Below are 26,480 nucleotides of genomic sequence, written 5' to 3' on the forward strand. Positions count from 1 at the left end.
TATTCCAATTACCAAATCGACACAAGGTAACATCAATTTACTTGTCTGACCAGATACGGGGGGTTATACTACTTGTCTGACAAATGGCGGGATAAATCTACTTGTCTGACCATAGACAGGGGATTATACTACCCGTATAGACGGGCGATTCTATAATATTTATCTGACCATGGACGGGGTTTATACTACTTGTCCGACTACAGACATGGCAATTCTACTTGTCCGACCATAGACGAGAAATTCGGGCACCAGGCACCGCCGGCCTGATCATCGAAAGAAAAAGGAAACATATAATGTTTCCTTGTACTTTTCTAGATGTTTATATTAGGTAGGATTTGAATGAAATTAGATGTTTAGTTAGGTAGGCTCTACTGGTAACATTAGCTTTTAAATAGGGAGGATATTACTATTAAGTGCAATCACTAGTTTAGGTAGGAATAATTAGAATTTAATTAGGTAGGTTTATGCTCCATTTTGCATCGACTTGTATTCCATTTTGCATTGACTTATGTCATAGTTAGCCTTTTCAAGGCAGATTCTTCTGAAAACTTTAATGGTTGTTGGTTCTTCGAACAACGATCTAAACACGATCGTTGTTTCGCTTAATCGTATATTAGGAAAGTTGTAAATCGAAATTCTGTGTAAATGGAGGGTGGTTGGGTAGGGTTAGGGTAGGTCTCTATACGTAGCAACCTCCACGTGGTGAGACCTGGGCAATCTATATTATTTAGTATGTAATTACTAATTGCATCGCCTGTAGCAGAGTAATGCAATTATTAACTACATACAAAATAATATGAGCGAATAGCTGCGGTCTTTTTCGTAAAATTTACCACAAATCTAGTTTGATTCTAGTATACATCAATACATTTAGGCTAATAAAAATTATATTTGACCGATTAAAATTTCCGTGTTTAAATAACGTTTGAAGGATTACTAGCACCAGCAAGTGGCGCAATCTGTGGCAATTCGTCCAAGTTTGTCGAGAATTAATTTCTTTCCAAGTCACTAGATGTCGACGCAATGACTACATTCATACTTCAGCACGTTTAAAACGCTTTTTTACATAAAGAAACAAACAATTGAAGTACTTTAGTCGCTAAGAACGACTCAATTCATATTGTAGGATATCTAACAATTGAAAAGTTCAAAAATTTCGAAGATTTTACGAAATTTGCGAAGGTGTGGTTTTAGGGAATGTTTGTTCCTTAATGCTATTGTTGTTAACATTTACGCGTGTTCAGAATATTATAGTTACAATACGCATTTCATTTATGGAACACAAATCATTAATTAGTTCACAGAAATTAAACAATTATTGTTCGTGGCGACTACTACCAAACTAATTGCTGCGAATTTTTGGTAGTTTATTAAGATGTTAGAATAAGTGGGAGACTGTAAAATAGACCATTTTTGTAATAGAATGAAAGTTTGAATATATTAAGGAAACGAATAAATGCCATTGTATTTCCAGTGTATAATGTACTTCGATAAATTCATTTCCAGTAATAAAGTCCAGTCGGTATTTCATAATGTTTAATACTTTAGACCAAATTGTGTAAGACGAATTATCCGTTGTATATACTGTTTTTGTCAGTAGCACTCGTATGGTCTTCTAGTTCAAGTCGATAACGTTGGAAGTAACATGAAAATTGTTTAGAGGATTTTGTCAGTTTCTAATTTATTTAATATGAAAAAGTGTTACCTGTTTGTTAATGTTATATCTTGCTTGTGACTACACTACATTGTTTGCAATGTTATTAACTTTTTGACAGACATGTCTGTAATTTCATGGGGTGATCAGTAGAAGTCTATAGTGAGTTACCGTCACGTGGCGCCATCTGCGAAGATTTTTCTCGAAGTTTGGCGCAGATTCAATACGTGTTGTTACGTTCAGTAGAGAACGTTATACGCATAAAATGCAAACTTTTGCAATAATGTTTATTAATTATATTTTCGTGCTACGATCGATTGGTAACGTCGATCAATTGATTATTCATTCTAGTATATTCACATAAAAACTGTAATTAAACATTATTAACGGTTCTAAAGTCATGTAACAATTAAACGATGCGACAAATACAATACGTACTCCATCGTTCGAGTAAAATTCAACGATTTAATAATGTGCAATACTAGATTTAACTTTTTTTTATAAATTTATTTTATATTACGATTCACTTTTGTGCGTACTTATTGGATAAATTATTGTCATTTATTCTCTTTCTGCTGTGTTTTTATATTTTGTAAATTTTCTTCTTTAATGAGACATATGGATCTTACTGCTGTTCAATTTCAAATTTGGAATACTTTCAGAGAGTCATCTATATCGAGCAAGTGTATTAAATCGTGAATTGTCCTATATAATTTAAGAAATTCGCTCGCATCGAGTATTCGGTTGATGTTCAAACGTATTCTCGAAGAAAACTTTCCAACTATTACATTATACGAAACACCAGCTTGTAATCTCCCCCGGTTGGCATTTCGTAATTAAATTTCAAATAAAAATATAAGATTTCGTTTCGCTGGAGTATCCAGCTCGGTGCACTCGCGTGAGACGTTTCTTTATCGAGAAGTTTCGAGGTTCGAAGTAAGATGGCGGCAGGTACGGTTGCGGCGCAAACGGTCGGCGATCGACACGGCCGTGCCATCCATGATGGTTGAGACAGTTTCCGAGATTTCGAGTACGGTGTCGTGAGTACGTGTTCCCTTTGTCGCGCGTTTAATCGCCAGTGAGATTCGTCCGCAGGAAAAAAGGATCCCGGAAAGAATGACAGACAGTCCAGCGGCACTCGTAAGTGTTGTCACTGTCTAATAAATTGTCTAGAGCGGGGTATTCGGGGACCCTCTATGCTCGTTAGGTTACCCCATGCAAAAACATGTGCGCATCTAGGGCTTCGTCGCGGTGTTGGCATCGTTCATCGAGCATCTACCGAACTGTTCGCACGTCGAGGTTTCCGATGTTTCTCGTCTCCAGTAATCGGTGGCAGCTTCTGAAAGAACTGCTCGCGAAGAGGACGTGCTCTTCGCATTCGTTATGGTGTAACGCGCAAACGCAGACCAGAGGTTCGTTGCCCGTTCCCATTTGACGTCACCGGCTGGTAGTGGTTGTCACCTGTTTCTGCCGCCGGTGACGTCACAAGTAGTTGTGACGTAACCGTAAGGATCGTTCCCGAGCGTACTGGGTCTGTTTACTTTTACGTACGACGCGATTGCGTCAGATTACTTGTACGTCGGCACACGAATAATACATCGGAGTGTATGCCCGCGTCTCGTTAATGGTGTTTACCGAGTGTTGTCCGAATTGACGTCGCGTGACACGAGACACGGAACAGGTTTGGCGACACAATGTCCGCCCTCTATATTGATTTCACATTCGCCCACCTGAGTCGCACGATACCCAAGAACGTTTCAAATATTCCAAAAACTGATCGTTCACCGTTGCGTACTCCGTTCACGGAAAAGACACTGGAACGTATTCTTTTTTCTTTTAATCGAGTATCTCGTGGATAAAAACCTACCACGATCGTCGATGTTTACGGTCGAACGATACCCAAGCGACACTTATCGGGCAAAGATATCGAACTACGGGGCACGAAATTGGGCTGCCCGCTTTGTATCTATATTTACTTCGGAATCAATACTTCTACGACGAGTTCCACCATAAATTTGCCCCTCGTTGGCCTCGGTTGCACCTACTCGCGCAATTGAACTTCTTTCTTCCGTTTCACTTGACGCGTTACGTGATCTTTCGTTAACGACGTGTATTATCGAAACATGGAATAACTTTTAATCATCGACGTTTATCGTTTCACGAGGCGATCGGTTTTTACGTAACGCGAGAAAATAACCGGCCCGGTAAGACGAGACGGCGATAATTACTTTATTCGTTCGGAACGTTTGTTTTTCCAGGACGCCCGATCCGATCTAATATCGATTTTATCCCGACACGGAGAAACCATTTCAATCCCGTAGCGAGATAGGATCATGTATCGTCGTGCGTTGCGCTGAATGGCTGCAATTGTGCAGCTGCAGTTCAGTAACGATTATTGGTGTAGGTACATGTATACCAATAATGTTAACGAGAGACACCTCGTATATCGTCGTTCGCGCGTGTACGCCCTATCCACGACGTTTGTGAGATTTCCCTCTATTACGATTGTTTCGCGATCCCTACCTTTCTTTTTTTCCCCCCTCTTGTCGTCTCTCTTTTGTTGCACACCGCTCTCAACTATCGTTACTTTTTAATTTACTCCCTTCGGAGAGTCGTAGTAGAGCGCCACGACTCGCGACGAGAAACGTTAATCACGATCCACGTGCAACAGAGTGACTACGGGAGGAGTTATCAGAGAAACAGTTCGTATCCATTACTAATTTTACCGTACACCCGTTTTTACAGAATAAAGAATCGATAGAAAGTATCCCTAGTTTGATTTTTGCGATCTTCACGATGTTCCAAACCTTCGAACGAGCGTGTACCACGCACGTGTGCAACCCTTGAATAGATGAAATAATTCGTTTCTTTTATTCAGCCGGTACTCCGTTTCTGGGAATCAGTATTCGAAGATTTACTGTATTCATTAGTCACAGCAGCTACTACAGGGTTAACCATTATCAGTGATTAGATCTGGACCATGAACCGCATGCGGAGAACCTAAACCAGACCAAACGCATACCCTAATGCTCCTTCGCGTAATGCTTCGCACGGTTCTGTGGAAGGGGTATAGAGCAGAGATTGGTCCACGAGAATTCGTAAAGAACTTGACACAGTGTGCCCAAAGTAGACCTAAATCATCTATTTACTGCTTCAAGTTGGCGAAATTTTTGGGTGAATGTTTCAATTTCGAAATTTTATTGTACGACTTGTGAGGTAATCTTTCGACGCGAGAGAAAGTCGGAGGAGATAATACAGTAATCCCCGCTGAAATTTTAATAGAGTCGTTCCGTTCAAATTTCGATAACCCATCCTTATCGTATACACGACGCTATTCGGTGTCACGAGTTAAGCGCGGTCCAATCCCACGAACGAAGACGGTGAATACACAGAGTGAGAACAAGCGAGAAAAACTAGTAGTGTTACGTCGAATCGTTCAATTATAAAAATTTTAATTTCTACATTTTCTTACTTTATCTTTGCAACGGTAGCGACAATGGTTCGGTGAGATTCTCCCGATCGAATAGAGTCCAAACACGATATAAATTGGAGAAACTTTACCACCGTTCTATTGTTTCGCTATCTGGAATGTTTAAATTAATTAAGAGTAATATTCGTCCGATTTGTGTCGTGTTTGGACTCGTTTCGATCGGGAGAACCTCGACGATCCATCGACACCGTTATCATAAAGACAAAGTGAACGATGTAAAAAATTGTAATTTTTGCACGAAACGTCCCTTTAAAATGTTCGAGATTGTCCCGACTTTGCGCATACTATTTCTCTCCCGCTTACTTTTTCCCTTGTTTCAAAGCCCTGGATATTTCTGGAATAAAATGGCTATGTGTGCTGCGATAATTCCAAGCCAGATTGCATAAATTCCAGCGAGATTTACCGTGGCAAATACTACTGTTTTTCAATAAGTTTTGTCGCGTTTTCCCATTGTAAAAGAATACCACGACGCTTCGACTTTGAACAATTGTAAACACACGAACGAGTCGACGGATCCACGCGAAACTTTACACGTGTTCGTAGAATAGTTCCATTTATAGAATAGTTAATAGTTCCATTACTTAATTTAATTCTATTTAATACCAGCATCTTTAGAAAAATAAAACGACGAATCTAGTATTTCTCATCGAACGACGAAATTTATTGTATAAATTCGAGCGAGATTTACCGTGGCAAATATCACGTTTTTCAAATTCCATACCCTTTGGAATTCTAACGATTAATCACACATCTCCTTTTCATAAAAAAATAAATAAAAAATAAAAAATAAAAAGAAGCGCCATCGCGCCGTTTGGGTTCTTCCGCACTCGTTTAAAAGAAGCGCGATCGCGCCGTTCGGGATTTTTCAACAATCATTTCTTTCCATACCCCTTGGGACTCGATTAAGGGTTTTTTTTTCAGCGGGAGGGATGACGGTGGTTCGTGTCGATGTTGCGAGCAACGCGTTTCATCGTCACCGGGGCACCATGTTTTGGCAAAATTACGGCCGACTTCCCATTGTTTGGACACTAGAAATTTATGGTTATGAGCTGCGCTCGCGGTCATATTCCAATTCGCATGCCGAGATATTGATCTTAATTTGAATCTACTGGGCGGCACCTTAATTCAGATCAATTGGCCCGCCAATTAATTCTCGAGTAACGACCGATCGTCTGCCATGGGAATAATTAGGGGACGCCGTTTACGGGGCGGATGGATGACCGAAAAGGAAAAAAGACGAAAAAAAAAAAAAAAGAAGAAAGAAACAACGAAATATACCATCGGTCGTGTCGCCGCCGCGAGTCGGATAACGAAGCGTTCGCGATAAAGGATTCGCTCGCGAGGCGACAAATGGTCCTTTTTACGTATCGAAGAATCCTTCGCTGGATGATGCAAATCGCGGCAAACATAAGCGCGACGGTTGATCGCGGTTGCGTAACCGATGTCGCGGTGGAAATCGCTCGATCGTAAATTATTGCGATACCGGGTCGAAAATAGCATCGGTTCGGATCCAACGGCGTATCGTTTCGACCGTATAGAAAAATATTGCCGGTTATCGGTCATCGTCGATCGAATGAAACGGATCTATCTCCACGTGTACACGATTGAGCCACGAACGAAGTTCAAAATCGTAATCGGTGCGTATTTTCGGCGTGGCTCTTCGGTGAGAGGCGGTGGAACATTTCAACGTACCGGGTGACGGAATTTTCGAATCGTTTCCCCCCTTGTCTCGCGTAAACTCGAATCGAGAGGGTTGAGTGTATGCGGAAAACGTTTATTTAAATTGAAAAATTACGTTCGAATATTAGCGCGTTCGCGCGCAGATGAACGAAAGACGATTCTCGAAATAGAAAATTATTTTCGCCCGCAACTCGGACCGAAGAGGTTAACACAAAGCGTTGTAAATCCAACGGTGCGAACGACGCGGTTTTCGATACGTTGGTTCGTGTTACAGCCTTACCGGTTTCTTTTTTTTTTTTTATTTAAATAGACGGAGAAAATTTACGAGCTTCCCGAACTGTTTACACGGGATTCGAAACGGTGGCACGAATATCGAGTTACCGACGCTCGTCGATTATTTACGGCGTTGTAATTTTCGTACCGACGCGACGTGGGATTTATAATTTATCGTCGTTCAAATAATCCAGAAAATTTCACCGGGGTGTCTCTCGGTTAGCAACCGGCCGCAGAATTACGCACGAGTCTGAGAAACGATCGCTCTCGGTTCCCTCATTTATTTGAAAAGTTGCGGCAGCTGCGGAAATTTGCCGAGATGTTCGTCCACTCGCTCGATCGAACGAAATGATCCGCTGCGTTTTTAAAAATATTCCGTCGTCTACGCACTATTTTTAGAAACGCGACCCGGGTGAACGGTCCCGCGACTAAATCGTTTGTTACATCGTACAATTGTTTTCTAGACTTTCTCGGGACGATTACCAGCGCGAGTTATTTCTCGAGATTAATACACGATCGGTAAATTCGAATAAAAATGAAACAAAGGAAAGTTACAAATCTTAATAGTTCGTTGTTTTGAAAGCTCAAAGTTTACAGAGTTCAATGAATCGGAAAATTTCAAATTTCTGGATCGCGATTCAGTTTCCAGAGCTGGACGATCGGTAAATTCGAATAAAAATAAAATAAAGGAACGTTCAAAATTTTAAAAGTTCGCTATTTCGAAATCTTAAAGTTTCCAGAGCTGGACGATCGGTAAATTCGAATAAAAATAAAATAAAGAAACGTTTCAAATTTTAAAAGTTCGCTGTTTCGAAATCTCAAAGTTTCCAGAGCTGGACGATCGGTAAATTCGAACAAAAATGAAACGAAAGAACATTCCAAATCTTAATAATTCGTTGTTTTGAAATCTCAAAGTTTCCAGAGCTCGATGGTCGGCAAATTCGAATAAAAATAAAATAAAGAAACGTTTAAAATTTTTAAAGTTCGCTATTTCGAAATCTTAAAGTTTCCAGAGCTCGATGATCGGTAAATTCGAATAAAAATGAAACGAAGGAACATTCCAAATCTTAATATTTCGCTATTTTGAAAGCTCAAAGTTTCTAGAGCTCAACGGATCGGAAAATTTCAAATTTCTGGATCGTGATTCAGTTTCCAGAGCTGGACGATCGGTAAATTCAAACAAAAATAAAACAAAGGAACGTTCAAAATTTTAAAAGTTCGCTATTTCGAAATCTCAAAGTTTCCAGAGCTGGACGATCGGTAAATTCGTAGAAAAATGAAACGAAGGAACATTCCAAATCTTAATAATTCGTTGTTTCGAAATCTGAAAGTTTCCAGAGCTCGACGTATCGGCGAATTTCAAATTTCTGGATCGCGAGATCTCGCGATTTCGAATCCGTGGACCGTACCGTTCGAATCACGAGTCGCGCTCGTGGTGCATCGTGTGTTCGATATCTTCGACGAACGAGCGTGTTCGGCATACTGTTCGCGATCCCGTGCTCTTTCTCGCGGTTATCGACATTCTATATCGTTGTTGAATATTCGATGTTTCGTAAAAGAATCAATTTCCGTGGGTACCGTTCGCTTCCACGCGATAGGCATACTGCCAGATCTTTGTTCCGGGTGCGCGAACGTGGCGGCGCCTAACTAAGGCACGAACGCTGACAAATTAAATCATAAGGCAAGAGGTTAACGTGACACAGCGTTCACAGTCCACTGACCTACACGTGTGTCAGGGCAGTTTTCACTCGACGAGTATCGCTCGTACGATCGAATCGAAAACTTTTCGAAACTGCGAAATGTAGGTCTATAAACAACGCTGCTGCGTTGGAAACGAAGGTCGGACAACGTGCTGCGCCGTTTAAAAAAAAAAATGGTGTTGGGTTGTTCGGAAAGTCGTGTCGATTTTCCCCGGTGAAAATGAAACACGATTTTTTCAGAGCGTGTATAGATATCATTATATTATATATTCTCCATTTTGAAAAACGAAATGTTCATCAATTTCTTTTGGTGAAAATGAAGCACGATTTTTTCAGAATGTGCAAACATTTTATTAAATTATATATTCTTCATTTTGGAAAACAAAATGACTTTCCGAACAACGTAATAATTCGTTTCGTAGCTCAGTATCGGAATCACCTACCCAGTGATCCCATCCTTCGATTTATTTCTTCCTATACTTTCGTCGACGAGACACGCGTCGATGTTCGCTAAAATTTAAGTAAATAGGGGGTTGGAATTATGGCGTAGCGACTTTATTCCAGGAATCGTCTCCAGCTCGAGTCTGGAGGCCCTCGACGAGGAAAGAGAACGAACGTACCGAAAGTAAACGAGAAACTAATAGTCTGCGGAATGGGGATGCTCGATCTCGAGTATTTCAAAGGAACCTCGCAATTCGTAATATTTTTATCGAACTGTTCAAATTCTGGATCGATAATTAAATACACTGAAATCGAAAAATATAAAATTTAAAGAAACTCAATGTATTATTAGGTTGTTCCTCAAGTCGTTTCGTTTAAATTGGTGAAAATGAAACACGATTCTTTTAAAGTGTACAAACATTTTATCAAATTATACATTCTCCATTTTGGAAAACGAAACGACTTTCCGAACACCCCGATAAAAGTAATATTTATAAACTTACAAAAGTATCAATGAATAATGTTCGAAATACGAACAAGAGACATTTCAAATTTCTTTTAAAAATTCCCCCATCGAATCGAAAAGCAAAGATTACAAATTTCCAATTTGTTCACTTTGTCTTCGTAAAAACAGTATCAATGAATCCTTAATTCAATTCTCCCGATCGAAACGAGTCCAAACACGACGCAAATCGAACGAATATTACTCTTAATTAATTCAAACATTCCAAATTACGAACTGATAAAACGGTGGCTAAAATGTCTCCGATTTGTATCTTATTCGGACTCGTTTCGACTTCGAGGACCACGTCGATCCGAAAAACGAAAATAAGGTAAACGTTCACGATCCTTCGTAAAGCGCGCAGCGTTTCTCGGAAGCTTCTCGCGGCTTGTCGCTCAATTCCTTTCTCGCTTGGTCTCGATTCAACCGTCTTCTTTTATAGGATCGGATTGCGCGACACCGAGCAGGGTGGGGGAAACGATGGTAGGTATGCGTGATCGAATCGTGAACGGGACAACTTTATCGAAATTTTAAACACCGCGTTACCTACGAAACGAAACGTGCATCGATGATCGTTAACCGTGCAAGAACGCGGTGTCTTATTCACCGCCACCATCGTCGAACGATTTCTGTTACTTAATTTGTCGCGACCACGGTTGTAATATCATTTGCATAACCGGCCCCCGCGCGTTATCGGCGCTCGCGTCGTTGTTGTTACGTCCCGTAATATCAAGCTGGCGTTGTTCGCGTCGAAACGGTATTGCGCGCAATTAAAGGGACTTCCGGGAAACGCGCGGCGGTAAATCGTCTGTTCGTTGGTTCGTTGGTTCGATGCTCGAGGGGACCAGGAACCAGACGGGAGGCTCGTAATCTTCGTTGGCATCTGAAACGTCGGCTCGCGGCACGATTAGAAACCGCGGCTTCGATTTTCAAGCGTGGAGAGGGACAACCGGGGTGGTTCTCCCGGTCGTCGTTAAAAGACAAATTGCGCGCTCGGATCGGACAAATGTCCCTGAGCGGTTTCGCGAGACTTCCGGCCTCGCCCCGTAGAACCTGTTTCAAACCAGTTTCCCGCGCGACACCCGCGGCTGGAAACATTTTTCGGCCGAGCTCCCGCGCGATCGCGTTTACACACTTACGACGACAGATGGCGCCACCCACCCCGACAGTGGGTTTCTACCTTTCGAAATCGCGACGTTGCTTCGATCGTGTTTTCAGAGTTGTCGAACCCGTGCGTGGAACGGGGGGACGGTTAACATTTAACGGATCGGTTTCGAGCAATCGACAAAAAACAAACGGAAAATTTTATGTCACGTTACGGGACGAGATTCTTCGCGACGAATGAGTAGAGATTTGCAGGGTTGATAGAATAAATTGGAGCTATTTTTTTTTTTGAATGTGGATTGTAGTTTTACATTTTTCTTTCGATGTTTGGTTCATTGACGGTGTACCTGTCTCTGATACTGTTCTGTGGTACTCGATCCGAGAAGCTACGATTACTCGAGAAAAGAAAATATTAGATTGTTTGGAAAGTCATTTCGTGTTTTTTTCTGGTGAAAATGAAACACGATTCTTTTTAGAGTGTATAAACACATTTTATTAAATTATATATTCTCCATTTTGAGAAACGAAATTACTTTACGAACAACCCGATAGAATTTACGAATTCTACCCGGTTAACGTTACGATCGATTCTCAACGATCGTGTCAAAGTTTGGGAAAATTTTACCAGCTCAACCTGTTAAACTTTACGAACAAGCCAATAGTATCGACGAACCTGTGCAAAAGAATCTCTAGCGCGAGGAGTAGGTTCTCGAGGAGGTAGAAAATTCGTACTCGCGGAGTGTACTCGCTCCTCGATGGATAATTCGAATTACGCGGGAAACGTTCCCTCGATCGGTTGAAATTTGTATCGCGGAGAGCTCTTAATACGTTCACGGCTCGGATCTACGACCGGTTGGAAAATATAAAATTATTACGAGCGGGATACATGGAACGTGTCTGGAATCGAGACGGTCGAGTACGTTGAATTCACTTTCGCGAATTTACGAGGAAAGTTTCATAGATGAATTTCGGTATCGGCGATCGGGTCACGCGATCGCGGATATCGATATTATTCCGACTTGTGCTCGCCGTTACGTTTCGATTAAAGTTTCCTCGTCTCGTGCGCGCAAATATTTTCCTCGTTTGGCGCGTCGGTTTACAAACCAGTGTCTGCTGGATAATATTTACATCGGCGCGGCACAAAGTCCAATGAAATCGTTACTCCAGACGTCTCTGTCCCTCTATTTGTCCGTGGCCGACTTTTTGTCGGCTATTTCGCCGAACGACTCGACATTGCGTTTACTTTCCTATGCGTGCAGCCTCCTCACCGCCACGCGACGAAAATAAGTCCGCGATGAGACGATTAAGCTGACGTGCCTCGCGTACGACGAAAGTATCGCGACCGGTATTTTCACGAGTATTTGCATTAATTCGCTCTTGGCACCGTGTGGCGAAACATTTCGTGGATTTCAATCGCGATTCGTTACACGCGTACGAAACATCGATAATTGAACATTCAGCGGTCATCGATGCCGGGGAAAAAATTTTCTCACGGATTTTTTTATTAGGTTGTTTGGAAAGTCATTTCGGTTTTCTTCGGTGAAAATGAAACACGATTTTTTCAGAGTGTGTGTACATATTATTATATTATATATTCTCCATTTTGGAAAACGAAATGTTCATCAATTTCTTTTGGTGAAAATGAAACACGATTTTTTTAGAGTGTACGAACATTTTATTAAATTATACATTCTTCATTTTGGAAAACGAAATGACTTTCAGAACGATTCAATGAAAGTAATATTTATGAAATTACAAAAGTATCAGGGGATAATGTTCGAAATACGAATACCAGATATTTCAAATTTCTTTTAAAAATTCCACCATCGAATCGAAAATCAAAGATTATAAATTTTCAATTCTAAATAAAGACACTAGTCTATCTTTTCGACGTTTTTAATCGTCCCCTGATCCTATCACCGAACACAAATTGTTATAGTAATATATTAGGTTGTTTGGAAAGTTATTTCGTTTTTTTCGGTGAAAATGTAACACAATTTTTTTAGAGTGTACAAACATTTTATTAAATTATATAATGAAAGTAATATTTATGAAATTACAAAAGTATCGAGGATAATGTTCGAAATACGAACGCGAGATATTTCAAATTTCTTTTAAAAATTCCACCATCGAATCGAAAATCAAAGATTATAAATTTTCAATTCTAACGAAAGACACTAGTCTATCTTTTCGACGTTTTTAATCGTCCCCTGATTCTACCACCGAAGCCAAATTGTTATAGTAATATATTAGGTTGTTCCCAAAGTCATTTCGTTTTTTTCCGGTGAAAATGTAACACGATTTTTTTAGAGTGTACAAACATTTTATTCAATTATATATTCTTCGTTTTGGAAAACGAAATGACTTTTCGAACGATCCAATGAAAGTAATATTTATGAAATTACAATGCATACCTTGTCAATTATTGCGAACCCGTTGAATATTTCGGTCGCATTGGAGAACAAACAAAGGATAACGTTCGAGGAAGAGATTATTTTCGACGAGAATGAAGATCAACGTAAATTTAACGAACCTTGCCAAAAGTCTCACCTAAGTTCGAGTTTCAGAACTTTGGAAAACAATTTCCCAAAAGAAGACTATTGCGTCGTAATCTTTGAGGACTCGTTTCTTCCCATTCGAGACAATATTTTCAGTGCAACTAATACACACTGGACACAAGTTTGACAAATCAACACCGATCGTTAATTAGAAGCCGCGAAATAACAATCGGAGACGCATCGATGGAACATCATACGTAATCACCTCGAGTAACGATTAAAAAAAAGTAGAGTAAAATCGAAAAGAAAAATGAAAAATCTCTGAAGTAAAGCTAGCCTTGTAAAAAAATCGAGCACTTCTGAAAAAACAATCGGTTGCCAATGGGAACGAGATTTTCAAGATTTTCAATCCTTAATCATTGCACTCCCTTAGGGTCTCTTAGGGTCTCGCACTTTTCAACCCCGTTGGATTTTCTCCAATAAAAAATTTCGTTTATCAACCGTTTCAAAATCTTCTTTTCTTACGTTCTTTCTTCCCGCGCGTATCTTCTTCGTACACCCAATGAATTTTTCACTCGCGAATAGATAAACAATCCCGATTGTGGTGATATTTCACATGCATGAAATACACTCCAAAAAAAAAAAAAAATACAAGAAATTGGCTTTTTCAAATCAGTTCTTCCGGTTATCCATTGAACGAGAAGGGTCGTTACGTTGTCCTTCGTTGTAGGTTTGAATCGGATGTTCGAACGCGATAAAAGAAACGAGAATATTATAGACTAGAAACAACAGATACAATTCCTCATTTTGGAAAACGAAACGACTTTCCTAATAGAAATTACAAAAGCGACAATATCACCGAATAGAAATAAAAGAAACGAGAATATCATAGAGTAGAAAAAACAAATGCAATTCTCCATTTTGGAAAACGAAACGACTTTCCTAATAGAAATTACAAAAGCGAGAATATTGCGGAATAAAAATAAAAGAAACGAGAATATCATAGAGTAGAAACAACAGATACGATTCTCCATTTTGTAAAACGAAATCACTTTCCGTACAACAAACCGATAGCTTCGAGTGTTTCCTCGTCCTTTATCTCGATCGTTAAAAAGAAGCATTTGGACGAGACGATCAGCGAATATAACTCGCGAATCGAAAGTCAGCATTTGGGTTTCGAAGGCGAAACGACGGGATCTTAAGTCACGTGTTCGTTGTAAACACGCGTGGCACAGAAGCGCGGATCGAGGAAAGGTAAAGGTTGGACACACACGGCCGTGTACACGAGGTGGTTGCGTGCGGCACGTGTGATCGCCGGGGATCATCGTTTGCTCGTGAAATCAGCCGATATAAATGCACATTCGCGCACGGTCAGCGTCGTTCCGCCTGTCTGCCTGCGGAGCGGCCTCCTCTCGCTGTTATTACGCGCGCCGGCATTCCGCTAGTGTCATCGCGCTCAGAATAGCCCGCCGCTCGGCCGGCGAGGAATCGCCTCTTCCAGGCTGACATCATTTCGCCGGACAGCTCATTCTCCGGTCAACGATGCCCGCCGAAGGACCGGCCGTCCAAAATTACTCGAGCTGGATCCTCTTCGCTTCGCGAGCTCGCGTCGTTCGTACGCGCGGGGTCTATGAAAATGTTCCGTCAGGGCCGAGTAGCGGGGAGGAGAAAATAAAAAAAAAAAAGAAGAAAAATTGAGAGAAAGTTTCGAATTGTTTTCGAGTTACAGAGTTCTAAAATTTACTTCTACGTGTTCGAGGTAGAGTACACTTTTGTGGTGATATGTTTGGAAAGAGACAATTAGGAGGGAAGGGAGGAACAACGATCGCTCGTGGAAAGTTGTCCGTGTCGGATTTACCGAACGTTGGGAACAAGGAATGCAGAGATCGTTATTCTATGCAAATTTCGGAAGAAATCGGCTCTGGAATGTACAAAGTGGCCTTTCGAAGGACAGGAACGTCTCCTGTTACGAGTTTGTGTACTGTTTCCGAAATTCGGACAATCGATGTACGAGACAGGGATCTTGTCGCGAGAGATCGTCGGTGTTCGAGTTTCTACTGTATATTTGAAACAAATGCGTACGATCGACGAATAGAACGCAAGGAAACGTTTCGTTTCGTTTTCGTACGATTCGACTTATTTTAGTTCACTCGTATCCGAGTGTTTCGGCTGGTAATCGTCGAGCGTGAAGCACGATAGAGTCGGCGGGGGGTGAAAAAAATTGATTCCTTCCGGATCAACGAACACGATTAATTGGGGGGGATGAAAACGAGCGTGTTAATTAATTGGCGGAATAAACAACACGGGAAACGGAACGTGGGCGCAACAAACGTGCAACAAAGGGGGGAAAAAGCTGCGCGCGACAAGATCCCGGCACGGTTAAAATAAATTTCAGCAAAAAAACCTCGCGTGAATCACGTGGAAATATGTGTACACAGCGTGTCGAGTCGTTGTATCGTTTTTGCCGGATGGCGCACGGTGTAGTACTTTGTAGTCGCGTTGCATGTTACCCAACGTGTCACAATCGCGTACGGTTGCGTTCGCGTGCTACTTGGACGGCCGCTAAATACGCATCGATTCGCTCGCTCGCTCGCTCGAAACGTTCTCGCGGCGATTCGCGAGCGTCGAGGTCGCTGGTCGTCTCGTCGAACCGCTCCTTTTTAACGATCGAGATAAAGGGCGAGGAGACACTCGAAGCTATCGGTTTGTTGTTAGGAAAGTCATTTCGTTTTCCAAAATGGAGAATTGTATCTGGTGTTTCTACTCTATAATATTCTCATTTCTTTTATTTCTATTCGGTGATATTGTCGCTTTTATAATTTCTATTAGGAAAGTCATTTCGTTTTCCAAAATGGAGAATTGCATCTGGAGTTTCTACTGTATAATATTCTCATTTCTTTTATTTCTATTCGGTGATATTGTCGCTTTTGTAATTTCTTTTAGAAAAGTGATTTCGTTTTCCAAAATGGAGAATTGTATCTGTTGTTTCTACTCTACGATAATGTTTCTTTTATTTCTATTCCGTGATATTGTCGCTTTTGTAATTTCTATTAGGAAAGTCATTTCGTTTTCCAAAATGGAGAATTGTATCTGTTGTTTCTACTCTATGATATTCTCATTTCTTTTATTTCTATTCGGTGATATTGTCGCTTTTGTAATTTCTATTAGGAAAGTCATTTTGTTTTCCAAAATGGAGAATTGCATCTGTTGTTTTTACTTTATAATATTCTCGTTTTTTTAATTTCTATTCGGTGATATTGTCGCTTTTGTAATTTCTATTAGAAAAGTCATTTCGTTTTCCAAAATGGAGAATATATAATTGGATAAAATTTGTATACACACTAGAAAAATCGTGTGTCATTTTCACTAAAAAAAACGAAGTGACTTTTGGAACAACCCAATACAACGAAGAAAGAAGAAAACACGATGTTAAAAATTCGTTGAATATATCCAGAACTTATACAGTCCTGTATAAGAGTCGTAAAGTTTTAAAGGACACAAACCTGTACAATTTAATATAGTATCTATTGCACACCGAGAAAATGACAAATATATATGATCGCTGATAACTCAGTAGGTCGATGCGACCTTAAACTCTAAACAAAAAAAAAAAAAACAGGACATTGTCCCTGTACTTGGTCAGAATCGCCAAAATAGTAGAAAACATCTGTGTAATTTATCCAGAGTCCAAATGTCACCTCAATGCGTTTAGACCGATATAAAGACCTATAAGTTTTAGAGTATCGAACGATATTTTACAAAACATTACTAAAAGCCGTATCGTGGTTTTAGTGTATTAAAGATTTCGGTAAGACGAAGTTTCAGAGTTACGACACGGATTTTGGTAGGTAATTGAGTGACTTTATTCGATAGGTGATGTTTGCGCAATATCGTTCGTTTCGGAGAATTTGAATCCTTTACCCGAAACGAGACCCACAGGTGACAAGAGGTCATAGATAGAATTTAGTCTACAGGTGTAATAAAAGCTCATCGGTTCTCGATCGAAAGGATAAAGTAAAGGTTGCGATCGCGCGACGAGAATTCCGCATCGTTCGATTCTACCGCGATCGAAACGAAATTTTTTCGACAACCGGGTTCGAAGATCGGGACGAAAGATTCGATCTAATTCGTTGTAGGATCCCGTGTCGTAAATACACGTGGCGTTAACGCGGTATTTGGAAAGCGTCGCGGGCCATTTCGAGGGGAACGCGCAATCCACTCGCAGCGGGATGGTTTTCGTAAAACGACGAGTCAGACGGCGCCGCGCGACTGTTCCGTAGACGCCATACTGATGTATAACAGTATTGCATGCAACACATGGAGCATGACTAAAGAGGTTGCAACCGCGAGACCGGCATTCCCGTCAACTTATGCACGCCATGGTGGCGCACCGTTTTTGCTTGCGCGGCAATAATCGACTGCGGGAAAGAAACTACGGTTTTCGTGTTATTTATCTCGCGTACGCGCGATTCTGTCGTTGATCGGGTAGTCGCGTTCATCGCGATACCAGCTACGAAACGAGGAAATATAACGCGAATATACAACAGAGAGGTATCACCGTGTTTGTGCTTTAATTTTCTATTCAGATTCGGACAGAGTTCGGGATTACGGTCCTACCGCTTCGAGTTCGAATTCTGTGATCAACGAAGCAATTTTACGCTTCGTCGATTCTCCTATGGATCTTCATCGGAAGGTTTCTCGATCCGCGGAATATCGTGTCAATTCTACTCCAGGATGTCCAAGAGTGTAGTTTTCCTCGAGATTCGTTACGATAGTCTTGTCAGGAGCACAATTAACGCGTACATTAAAGAGAGGTGTTCCTGCTTTGGTTCCAGATTCTCTCATGTTCAAAAACACCGGGTTGGTGAGATTCTAGTCCAATTTTCCTCGCAACTAGTAACAATAGTCTCGTCAAAGGCACATTTAACCCAAAGATTGAACAGAGGTGTTCCTTCCAGATACTCTCAAGTTCAGAAACACCGGGTCGGTGAGATTCTAGTCCAGTTTTCCTCGTGACTAGTTACAATAGTCTCGTCAAGAACACATTTAACGTCTACATTAAACAAAGGTATTCGTGCTTTCGTTCCAGATGCTCTCGCGTTCAAAAACACCGGGAGGACTAGAGTCGGTGAGATTCTAGTTTAGATCAGAGTTTTCTAGTCAAAAACACATTGGACTAGAGTCGGTGAGATTCTAGTCCAATTTTCTTCGCGACTAGTAACAATAGTCTTGTCAAGGGCACATTTAACCCAAAGATTAAACAGAGGTGTTCCTTCCAGATGCTCTCACGTTCAGAAACACCGGGTCGGTGAGATTCTAATCCAATTTTCCTCGCGACTAGTTACGATAGTCTTGTCAAGGGCACATTTAACCCAAAGATTAAACAGAGATGTTCCTGTTTTGGTTCCAGATGCTTTCACGTTCAGAAACACCGGTCGGTGAGATTCTAGTCCAGTTTTCCACGCGACTAGTTACAATAGTCTCATCAACATTTAACGCATAGATTAAACAGAGGTGTTTGTGCTTTCGTCCAAAAACACTGGGTCGGTGAGATTCTAATCCAGTTTTCCTCGCGACTAGTAACAATAGTCTTGTCAAGGGCACATTTAACCCAAAGATTAAACAGAGGTGTTCCTGTTTCGGTTCCAGATACTCTCACGTTCAAAAACACCGGTCGGTGAGATTCTAGTCCAGTTTTCCAGGCGACTAGTTACAATAGTCTCATCAACATTTAACGCATAGATTAAACAGAGGTGTTTGTGCTTTCGTTCAAAAACACCGGGTTGGTGAGATTCTAGTCCAGTTTTCCTCATGACTCGTGTCGGCTATCGTCTCGTTAGGGCGGCGTCGGGTCGGCCTCAGGAATCGGGACAGATGGAATCGCGGCGCGGCACCGTGTCCCGGTTTCACGTACGCCGCGCCTCGATGACGTGTCCGCGCGCTGACTCTTCTCCTTGTTTTTGTTTTCCTCTCCCCTCCTCTGCCGTGACGCGGCGCGCTTTACACGACGCCTCCGCAGCTCGCGATGAAGCTCCTTGCGCAACGACGCCGATCGGGGCACGCGTGACTCACGCGTGAACGTCGCGCTGCCGGCGTCATCGACGCGTTTTCTGTAAACCGATCCACTTTCTTTACCGCGCACGCACCCGATCTCTACAACCCGGAAGCCTGATGTCCAACGGAACACGAAAGTGTCCACGAACGTCTACTTGGGACACCGTATCTACTTGGGACACCGAAACGGAGCATTTTTTGAAAAATCTTGCGTCTCGGGTAGTTGGACACTACGTGCACACGAAATTGGAAAGGGTATATATGTATATTTTTGTTGTTGCAAGGGTTCCGGTGTATTTTTGTACCGTTCGTAACGCAAGAATCGCGAGGCGAGCCGAAAAGTTTGCGAACGTCACACGGTTGGAATTCTACGACGAGACGAGCTCCAATTGTACTGGGTTGTTTGGATGTTTGGAAAGTCATTTCGTTCTTTTTTTTTTTGGTGAAAATGAAATAGGATTTTTTCAGAGCGTGTAAACATTTTATCAAGTTATATTATTCTTCATTTTGGAAAATAAAATGACTTTCCGAACAACCCGTGTGATATACTCGGCCGAGAGCAGCAAGTGGTTCAAGTGCTGGCATTCTTTTTGGCACTTTCGATAGATTAGCGCGTAGAATGTACACTAAACTTCTACGAAACCTTCTAAATGTTGCCCTTCTGTTTCCAAAATGCCTACAAGCTCGACTGTTCCAATTTCTCCGCTATCATCGATCCTAGGTACGTTATGGTAAACGCAAATTCAATACTTCGCCAAATGTAACTACGTTGTTACGATCGTGACAGAAAATTGAAAAATGTAAGGTGAAAATGTATACGGTTGAACCGAGAGCAACTCGAACCGCAAGGGAGCGTTCTCGAGGTCGTAAGACAGGGAATTTTAATCCAAAACGAAATCGAGTTCCCAATCGAGGACCGGAGATGGTATTGGCTCCGTGACGCGTGACGAACCGAGTCCAAGAGATCTCGCAAGAATCAAAAGCGGTTACGTGACGAAACTCGCGTCGATCTTCCCACGATTTCTCATTTTCTCGTCGAGCCGCGGCATCGAGAATCGACGGGACGTTAACGCGATTGAAATATCTGGAAAAAGAGAACTCGAGAAGCCTGCACAACACGGTGAACGCGCGCAACCTTCGACGTTTGTTCGAAATATTCTACAGAAGTCACTACCTCTCAGATAGCTTCTCCATTTGGTCGCAATGCTTCTCGACAACGACTTTAGCTCGAGACTCGAGTCGACTATTAAGTATTTCTTAAGACAATATTAAAAAAAAAAAAAGACGCACAGTTGGACAAAAACGCGGACTCCAGTTGGCCAAGTGTTTCACTAACTCGTAGATACACGGTTCCGTCGAGTCCAAGGTGGTTAGTTATCCCTTCTTTGCAAGATCGGATTGCATTGCTCACGGCAACGCAAGCTCGCTGTCTTGTAAATTTAATCAAGGACCCGGTTCCGTGGGTTTCGCCCCCGTGTCCGGATCGATTGGCCGGTGCTCAGGAATTTATGAAATATCGGCCAATATCTCGTTTCTCCCGTAACAGGGGCCTCCTCGCGTTTTGTTTCTCTCCGGTACCGTAACAAGGTTCCTCGGTACTCGTTTCGTAGCGCGGCGCGGCAACGCCTGTCAAGGATTCGTCGTAGTGATTTTTTATCGTCCGAGTTGGCCGTGACGTGTACAAAGTCGGCGTTCGTTCGTTAAAATCGCGTCTACGTATCGGCGAGACGTTAAAGGCGGTAACGGTGGATGATCATACGGAAAAGGTACTATCGCCGCGAATGACTCAGAGACCATCTCTTTCACTCTGTCTCTCTCTCTTTCTCAGCTCCTCGAGTCGTTCCTTTTCCCTCTTCCGCGATTCCACGTACTGCATCTGCATGTTAAGTTAGATTGGCTCCGAGAGAACTGAACCGTAAGCCACTGGAATATACGTTGTCTTCTCCCTCCGCGTCTTCGGCTCTCTTCGCGACACACACGCAAACACACGTGTGTATACGCGTACACTCGCGACGAAAGCTCGTGCGCGAATAGGGCCGCGAGAGGACACGCACACGAGTCCGTCCACCGACACGCGGTTGCGTGTGCACTTATGGTATTTGCATATTTCAAATTATTTCGAGGAAGATGCTAAGTGGAGCGTCGCTTCTGTGCAATGGAGCGATCTTCGCTTCGTCTTCGTCGCTTCTTTTCTCTGTTCACCTCCACCTCCTCCTCCACCTCCTTCGTATGCTCTCATACGACCTCGTATAAGTACACCAGTGCACACCGATGTCGTGGAATCGATCTCTCGATTCTTTCCTTTCGAAACCTCTTTTCCCCTTTTCGAAACAATTAACCGAAAAGTTTCACCTTGGCGAACAAACCGTGGTGTACACACACCTACTCGTTCTCCGTTAGATCCCCGCTGCATTTACTCAACTGCTCGGATTTTTTAATATTCGATCACCATGGAATACCTCGGGTAGTTGGCAACGAGTACGGGAGCTGAAACGTGTCGTTCCGCTCGAAACGACGTCATTAGGTGGGTTCGATCGGTTCGAAGAGCGTGGAATTTATCGGAACGTCTCGTTCCAGGGATTTCTTTAAATATACGAACACGGAGGAGCTGCATCTCTATTTTCGTCTGTCCTTCTCGACGAAGGAACAGTAATAGGTACGTGAGTTACTTTCTCGTGTAACACGGGGGACATCGATTTCGAATAATCAGAGGACGACGCAAAGGGGGCGAGTTACTCAGCGAGAGGAAAAGCGTCTGGAAAGTTGCGCGTGATTTCGCAAAAATATTAACGCGTTAACCGAATTTGTCCGTGATGTCCAACGACGAATCTTGAAACGTAATTTTCTCGATTGTTTCGAGCGGCTTGCTCCGGGCACTCGTCGCTAAAAGCATCGCGGACAATATCTATTCTTTCAAATTTTCGTCTAGCCTTTGGTTCTCACGCGTGGATCCTCGTTCTAACATTGGGTGTTCTCGCGCCTTAGGCGGGGTTCGTTGGGTGGCCTTACCGACGACGGTCCATTAGCAGACCCAGGAAATGTCCTCTCGTCTTTCCCCTTTTTCGCGCCACCCTTCGTGTCCCGTTTGTCTCTGCAACCCTTTATCGCCGTTAAAGAAACAACCAAACGAAACGAAGAATACCATCGCTGTCCGGAATCACTCGTTCGACGATCCAACCGATTCACGACGCGTTGTAAACCGTCGAGGACATCTGTACTGTTCAAAGAACCGTCTTCGGTCTTTTAAATCCCTTCTTTGTCAGAAATAAGCATGAAGGATTAACGTATGATAATTATTACGATATGATAATTCTGCATCAAGGATTAACCAGCGATCTCACCGGTCGATGCCATTGAACAACGGTGGAATCGTAGTTCTGATCCCTCTACCTCGAGTATCGCGAAATCCGGTTGTTGGTTCCTGTGTGTGTAATTATTATGGAATGTTCTGAAAGTCGTTTCGTTTTTTTTCACTGAGAATGAAACACGATTTTTATAGAGTGTGTAAACATTTTACTAAGTTATACATTCTCCGTTTTGGAAAACGAAATCACTTCCCGAACAACCCAATAAAAGTAACATTTACGAAATTACAAAGATATCAGCGAATAATGTTCCTAATAGGAACACGAGACATTTCGAATTTCTTTGAAAGATTTCACTATCGAATCGTAAAAACTTCAGACACGATTTCATTGCGGACATCTTGCGAGATATTCATTTTTCCGCTACTTTTCTCCCATCTTCCACGAAACGTCATCCGCAAGAAAGAAATACTAGTGCGAGAACGCAAGGTTCGAAGAATCGAATAAAAGAATCATCAAAGTCGCTCGACATTATTATCCGCGAGGATAATACCGTTACATTATTTGCCGTGAGCATGTTTATCGAGCCATACGCTACGTTTTCACGGGACAAGTAATATCGTAAACGGTGTTTTAGCGTTCACATCCGGTACTTGGAGCTGATGAGGCGACTAGAAGATACGTTCAACCAGTTATATCGTTGTTCGTGCGTTCTGGCGGGCATTCGGCTATCACGAGTCTCTCGAGATCGAGATCGTGATCCTTAAGGACCGTTCTCGTTTGTCGGTGCACGGTTACGAAAATACCGTGTCGCCTGTCGACGCATCAACGCGAAATGTCGCAACAACGTTGTCTCAATCGTAAATTGATACGACGTAGTGGCGAATCTGCGTTTAAAAGGGAATCGTCGCGTCACGGAGTCGAGGATCGGGTGAACGAACTTCTCGATGGGCGTGAACGGAACGTCCTAACTGCGTTAGGCGCGAGAAGGTTGCGTTTTCGAACAGAGCTCTTCGAGAACCGTGCAACAGTGTCGTCGAACGATGGTCGAGTCTTCGCGAAGACGATCGAAGGGAAATATCGATCGTTGACTGTATAAAAAGGATCGTGGAACCGAGCTTGAAAAATAGGAGAAAACGAGCGCTTCCCAACGTAAACCGTAGATTGGTTACGGTCTGGTTGGAAACAAGAGTTGTCCGTATGCTGGCAATCGAGAACGAGGACCGTCCACTCGAGTTTTAGATACGTTCACCTTAATTAGACGAACGTAAATTCCCTCCGGAGGCGCACAGAAAACGTACCTTTGCAACGTTCGATGTCTTCCGGTGTAATTTCGATAAAGTGACCGTTCGATTTATTTTCGCTTGGTTTCGTTCCCACGAGCATCGAACCCTTCGAAATTTCGAATTCGAACGTTCAATTCACCGATTGTAAGTATGGAGGTTTACGGTTCTCTGATGGTTTTCCATATGGGGCAATCCATCGACGAAACGACGGATCCAAGATCGCGGCGACGCCTCGCGTCTAATCCGTTTAGCCCTTGTTCCTACGTTACGCCGCACGCGGAATAGTTGCACACAGTTTCCACTTTACGAGTTAACTTAATAACGATTACGCAGCCTCGCGATGACACCGAAAGATAGCGTAATAGTGACTAAGAATGACACGACTCATCTGACCGCGAATCGTGCCGCGACGCAACCATGTGAATCATCGTTTAATGCATCCGTTTAATTGGAATGCATAAATTCAACATTGACGACAATGTCGCGGGGCCGTGCGTTCGCACGAGTGCAACCACGGTTGGATAATACGCGCATTGCGAAATTACCGGGAGTATCGTGGACTTCTTGTCGATTCCTGGGAAAATATCGATGCTCTCGAGGCAACGTGGCGTTTGTTTACGTTCGAGGTAATATCCAAGCCGTACACTCGATACGAAGATTCTAATACGTTAAAAGAGCGAACATCTCTGTAATTTTACTCTCAAAGATTCTCACTACTACAACGAAATTCATTTATACGTCCCTAAATCCATCGTAAATTCCTTTCTGAATTCCAGGCGAGTTTAAAGAGGCGTCAGAGAATTTACACGCGCGTTCAATGTCTCGGAACTGATGGAAAAAAAAATTGAAACCAACGAATCCACCGCGCGCGTTCGTACAATAATAATATTTCGTGCGCGCTCGTGAAAGCCCTTAGAGGATCGCGGAGCGCCCACGCGTTCGTGTTTCGGAGCGTTTATTGCGCTGCGTACCGTTCAGAAAGTATACAAAAGTTCGTCAATGCGATCTTGAATCCGTCTTCGCTGCCGAGACCGAACCGTGTTACCGTTTTCACCCTCCGCTGTTTTCACGTGTCTCGCGTGTATCTCTTCCGTCGAGTGATACACTCGCGTTATTTCTATTCGGAGCAGTTTTCGTCGTCTCGGAACCGGTCCCTCGGCGGAACCCGCGGAATTCGTCGGACAAACAACTCCGTTATAACGTTCTCAGTCAACGGGCGTGCAAATTCGCAAACACGATGTCATCGGGCCTGTTGCGAAATTTTTATTTACACGGTTCGCGAGCCGCGAACCGAAGCGAAGAAATGCGAACGATATAAAAGAGACACGGGACATTTCGTGCGGTGAAAGTACCGAAAGATTTTCACCGATGTTTTTACAAACCAACGACTCGCTTCGTTCCGGCCATCCCTTACAATTTGGAAAACTGTCATGGTGGAACACACATTGTTTTTCAACGTGAAATTTTTCCACGATTCCGTAGTGCTCCGCGACGGTAAATTCGATCGGACAGTTCCTCGAATGGGAATCAAACGAACGATTAATCGCGTCCAACGCTGAATTTAAGGCAAACTTCTTCCCGACGGTGAATTTATCGAAGTTTGAAATTAAATTCACGATGGAACAGTACTCTTTGTTAGATTTGTACGACCTACTTACAATTTCTCGGCGCAAGCTTTCCTGGTAGTCGATTACATTTTTCGAAAGGAATTTTTTATCGGATTACGAGTCGATGAAAAGTATATTTGTTCCTCAAAGTACACACGGACGACAATTGATGGTAGTTAGCTGACAATGGTTCGCGTCAGGGGAGAAATTTTCACTCAGCTCGAGGTTTCTGTATTACTTATTTTTCTCAGTGCAAACTTTGCTCGTAGTTGATTATATTTTTCGAATGGAATTTTTTATTGGATTACGAGTCGACGAAGACTAATCTTGGTAGTATTTGTAGTGCTTGGCCAAACCAGATTAAACAAGGTAAATGAACCACACAAGTTAAAGTTTTAGAGCTAGATAGAAGGCATATGGAAATTTTAAGAAATAAATTTGGCGAGACTTTAACTTGGAATTAGGTGGTAAAAAAGATTAGAGAGAAACTATCTTTAAAGAAATTTTTTTACTTCTCAAAGTACACATGGACGACATTTGATAATAGTTAACTTACAATTTAACTGTAAGTTACAATGCGCCAGGGGAGAAATTTTCAGTCAACTCTAAGTTTCTATATTATTTATTTTTCTCAAAGTATCGGTGCAAACTTTCCTGATAGCCGATTACATTTTTCGAAAGGAAGTTTTTATTAAATTACAAGTCAATGAAGTCTACGTTTATTTCTCAAAGTACACACGGACGACAATTGATACTAGTTAACTTACAATTTAACTGTAACTTACAATGCACCAGGGGAGAAATTTTCAGTCAGCTCGAGGTTTCTGTATTACTTATTTTTCTCGGTGCAAACTTTGCTGGTAGTCAATTACATTTTTCTCGGTTA

At 42.3% G+C, this 26,480-nt stretch overlaps 1 long non-coding RNA gene across 2 annotated transcripts in view; it reads left to right on the plus strand.

Moving 5' to 3' along the window:
• The first annotated feature begins 2,604 nt into the window (after positions 1-2,604).
• LOC143148518 (uncharacterized) overlaps positions 2,605-26,480 on the plus strand; it is a 325,304-nt gene continuing 301,428 nt past the window's right edge. The window contains exons 1-2 of one of the 2 annotated variants that reach the window (XR_012992502.1): positions 2,605-2,794; positions 9,362-9,548. This is a non-coding gene — a long non-coding RNA (uncharacterized LOC143148518). Of the gene's footprint in view, positions 2,795-9,361; positions 9,549-26,480 lie in introns of those variants that run through there. The other variant, XR_012992503.1, reaches the window with a different exon arrangement.

The sequence above is a fragment of the Ptiloglossa arizonensis genome, chromosome 6 (assembly GCF_051014685.1).
Source record: "Ptiloglossa arizonensis isolate GNS036 chromosome 6, iyPtiAriz1_principal, whole genome shotgun sequence".
NCBI classification, from domain to species: domain Eukaryota; kingdom Metazoa; phylum Arthropoda; class Insecta; order Hymenoptera; family Colletidae; genus Ptiloglossa; species Ptiloglossa arizonensis.